Raw genomic sequence first — 4,961 nt, 5'->3', positions numbered from 1 at the left:
AGGGGAGGGTCACTGTCTTTCAAATCTGGAATGACTGGCAGAGACTGCAGAATTGAAGTGAAGACTAACTCATTTTAAAGAATGAGCCAGACCTGCCCTGCAGCAACTGTCTTCTAAGACAAAGGTATCCATATACAAAAACTTGTGTCAACTGCGATTTGGAAGTCAGAGTGGTTATCAACTATTCTATAGCTATTTTGGACTGGAAAAGCCTTACCGTGTAATATATAATGATCTGTGAGGAATCCCTCAACTCTCATCTAGCATTAAAGAGCACAGAAGTGCAGTAAACAATGCAAGAAAAAGGAGAGGCAGAGATGCACAGTAAATATAAACAAGGAAGGCTATTTCCTTTAAGGAAGATTGGAGACTAAGGTTTTGGTAAATAACCAGAAAGGTAACTGGTGAAATGAAGTCTGGGACTGCAGTTAAGATTGTACAGAACTGCCTCCTATACCATGACTGGAATGCAATTTGCTACAGCATGAGCTACAAAACACAAGTTTTACTGCAGTCCACATTCAATTGAGAGAATTTTTGATCAGACACAAGTTGCACTATAGTCATGTTTGAGGGAACAATAATATTAGCAAATAATTAAAAATTCCCATTAAGACCTGCTAGACTTTGCGTGACAAGCGCTACAGCACGTTCTCATTCTCTGTCTGCTCAGTCACCTTAGCTGAGTCAAAGTATGTTTAGTCAGTACCTAGTCATTCTGCTAGCAAACATAAATACTGCCTCACATGCCCAGTACAGTGATCAAGCAGCAGTCACAAGCTGATTTTGTGAGAGAACCTGGTGATCCTTTTCCTTCCATTGGTCATGTGTTATAAACCTCCTGGCTGAGACGAGATAGATATAGTGCTGAAAGTGATGCCCAGAAGTAACTGCTGAGAAGAAAACCTATTCCCTCTTTCTCTACTCAAAGACCCATACATATGACCTCTCAACTACTGGCTCTGGCAGCAACAGGGACAAGATCTGCTAAGAAAAATATTCTGGCAAGTGATGAACCAAGTTAAGAAAGAACACTCCTCATCTTCAAATCAGCTTCCTAAAGCTGGAATACTGTGTCCAGTTCTGGGCGCCCCACTTCAAGAGGGATGTGGACAACATTGAGAGGGTCCAGAGGAGGGCCACCTGCATGATCCGGGGACAGCAGGGCAGACCCTACAATGAGAGGCTACGGGACCTGAACCTGTTCAGCCTTCACAAGAGAAGGTTGAGGGGGGACCTTGTGACCGTCTATAAACTCACTAGGGGGGAACAGAAGGGTTTGGGGGAGACCTTGTTTCCTCCAGCACCCCCCAGGATAACAAGAAATAACGGCCACAAGTTGTTGGAGAGTAGGTTCAGATTAGACATCCGTAGGAACTACTTCACAGTTAGGGCGCCTAGGATCTGGAACCAACTTCCAAGGGAAGTGGTGCTAGCTCCTACTCTGGGGGTCTTTAAGAAGCGGCTCAATGCCTACATGGCTGGGGTCACTTGAGCCCAGTTTCTCTCCTGCCCAGGCAGGGGGTCGGACTTGAAGATCTACAAGGTCCCTTCCGACCCTACTTCTATGATTCTATGAAGGCAGAAAATTACACTACCCCATCACACTGCAGCTTCAAACTCAGCAACAGCTGACACTTTATTTCTCCAAAATTTTTAAGTAACCATATGAAAAATGAATACCACACTCTAAGTAAAGTGTTATACACATTTGACATTTTCCAACATACAGAAGTGGCATTTGTGCTTTAAAAAAGAATTTGAATCCAATTTCAATTTTGCTTTAGGTGACAGATTTCAATTCACTTACAGATTTTTGTGGAGAGTTCAAAATACAGCATTTGGGTAACATACATAGTATGGAAATAAAAAGCAAACAAACTTTCATTGGAAAGTTCATCAGCTGTGGAATGATTTCTAGTAACTTCACAGTACAGAACAAGATGGATAAAAATAAACAATCGGATTTTTTAAAATTTAAATCAGATTTTTTTAATTTAATTACATTTTTTATTTTTAAGATGCTTTTAAAAAAATAATAAACCTATATAAAGATACTTTTAAATTTAAGAGATGTTAGATCTTGAAGATATCATCATGGAATAGGGATTATAACTTTTAATGATATACTCTTTGAGACAATATATTCATGTAACCTTTTTAGAAAAGTTTTATAAATATGTCACTCACTATTAGCCATGAACTATATTAGGGGCTCAACCATATGGGACTTCTAGAGGCTCCTTTATAGATTAGTAAAGATTAACGAAAACCACTCTGCCCAATGGGACTCAGTGCTCAGTCTAGAAGATCCCATTAATCACCTCTGTGAAGCCTGGTTTCAGTTCTCCAACATCCTTGTTAACAGCAGTATATGGACATGAGAGATAACAGACCTGATTACCATCAGCCCTATTGTCTCTCTGCAAATTTGTGTACACAGAGTCAAGCCCTTACCTCTCTCTAAAAGTGCAAAGTTTCAAGAAGTTAAATGAATAGAGGATTCTTGGGAGTGGAGTAGATCTGGGCAAGGAGGAGGAGTCTGGAATTAAATGAAACGAGGGAGGGGCAGTAGAAACAAAATAAAAACATTTTATGAAATATGAAAACCTTCATATTTTAATGAAGGTTATATCAAATAACATATGGATGCACTTTTTGTAGAAATAACCATTAAATCAAGGCTTCCTGATCAGCAATTTAAATCAAATCCACGCTGGTACAGAATCTTCACAATGTTCTCTAAACCAAAGTGTTTGAAACTTTAATAACAGCGTCCCTTTTAAACATAGCTCTTACACATGTGGAGATCATCCCCTTGATTTCTGATAAACATACAAAGGTGCATTAGGAGCTGAAACAGACATAAGCATCATAATTTGCTACTCTACCATGAGCACCTTGCTTCTGTCAAATTAGACCACAATCCAGACTACCTTTTAAATGCAGACTTTTTTGAAAACACTGCTTCCAGCTACCTGGACACTGGTTTATTACCAAACTAAATCCGCTTTATTAATGATGAGTCCCAGTTTCTCCAAGTGACTCAGCCCAGAGCCCTGCTGAAGTCAGAGGGATTCCAGGTGGGAACGGAGATCTACCTATAGAAAGCTGACCACAGGATTGGGGTTTAACTTTTATTTCATAAAGTATTTTTAAATCAACTGAAAGGCAAGGTTTCCTAAATTCTGCTGCAAATCTGAAACAGCAACAACTATATCTTCTGGCTCATTCCCATTATGCAGGCACAGGAGCTTCTACAAGATAAGGAATTTAATGGATTTCTTCACAAACTCACAACATTATCTATGGATTCTTCCATAACCTGTATACTTTTCAAACAGTGCTAGCTAAATGCTCAAGTCCTCCTTTGGCAGTTTGTTTGGTCAGTGTCTGATTTCAGTTCAAAAACCAAGGAGGCTTCTTTGCTCCAAACTAGTGGTGCGTAATAAACAACGCATTTTGAGTCATGCTCAGAAGCAAACAAGTTAAGGAACCCCACACCTGTAATGAAATACATCATTATCACAAAAGCTTTTTCATTTCCCACAGTAATGCTTTCTGTCTTGCAGATTTCTCTGGCACCATTGGGGTTTTTTGTTCCCCTTCTACAGCACAATGGCCAGAATGATATAGCAGTAATTGTGAAGTACCTACTGTCCCTGGTTAGTCAGCACTGGTTGTTAATTTCCATATGTACTTAACTATAACAACATATTCTAACCCATTTCTCATGTGAAAAAGGTACAATTTTACAGAGAACCCTAACTTAATATTTTATTCCTCAGGAATGCAGTGTGCATTGCCAAAAAAAAAAAGAGAAAACTAACTGGAAAGCATTTGCAATTATTATTTGCCCACAACACAGAACAAAATGAAGTAAGATTCACAAGAAAAGCAAGACCACTAAGAAAATCAGAGGGAGCCCATTCCTGTGGACAGACACTAGACTGGAAGCTAGGATTTCCGAGTCCCCTTCCCAGGTCTTTTACTTCTGTAGCATGACCTTCACTCTGCGTAAAGCGCTCTGAATGGAAAGCACTGAAGAAAAGCAAACCATGTATTCCGACAAAAATGAATAAGAGCATAAATTTTTTATCCTGACAAAACTCAGCAACACGTTCGTAGGCTAACAGAAAGGCTGAACTCCTGCTAAGCGTGACTGAACCTTCCCCAGGATGATCGGCCGCACTTGCTTTGCAAACAGTTTCTACTGCATATTTTGTTTGCCACCTTGAACAAGCACGCTGATTTCACTAAGACTTTGCAGGCCAATACTGCGATGAGATCCCCCCCCCCCCGAGTCAACCCTGCATGAAGTGCTACCGACTTCCATGGTGGCACACGGCACAAGTTGCCTACAGGGTCCCTCCGCATGGGTTTTCTTTCTTTTTTGTGTGGCAAGGTAGTTCCAACAGGACAGAGAAGCCTGTTGTCAGTGAAACTGGTTAATTATAGCAACACCTGATGTCACCTCAACCCAGTGGAAACCATACCAAGGGACAGAGGTTGCTCTGATCTCATCCATGCCCTTAATTTCACTGCAAAAGCCTGACAGAAGCAGACAGGAACGTGTCTTATTCATGAGAGCCCTTGGACGGCTCTCACGAGAACATGAGCACGCACCCCAGGGACAAGCCGGAGGTGCTACAGCCCCCAGGAACGTGCCACGCCAACGTTATCCCCGGAACAAAAGGATGCAGCAAAGCCGTTGAGACATACCCTGGACCCAGGGGAAACCAGCTCAGTCAGGGATATGGGGACTCAGCGCCTGGGTCAGGGAACAGGACTGACTCCCCCAGGCGCCGCCAGCTGCAGGACCCAGCCCACCCTCTCCCCCCACCCATTACCGTTGCCCCGCACCTCCCTGCGCCCACTCCTGGTGCCCCAGACAGCCCCGCCACTGCCCCGGGCCCTCCCCCCCTGTAGCTCCTGAACTGCCCCCCCGCTGCTTAAGGCCC

The sequence above is a fragment of the Alligator sinensis genome, unplaced genomic scaffold (assembly GCF_000455745.1).
Source record: "Alligator sinensis unplaced genomic scaffold, ASM45574v1 scaffold685_1, whole genome shotgun sequence".
In the NCBI taxonomy this organism is placed as follows: domain Eukaryota; kingdom Metazoa; phylum Chordata; order Crocodylia; family Alligatoridae; genus Alligator; species Alligator sinensis.
This window is presented reverse-complemented; position numbering follows the sequence as displayed.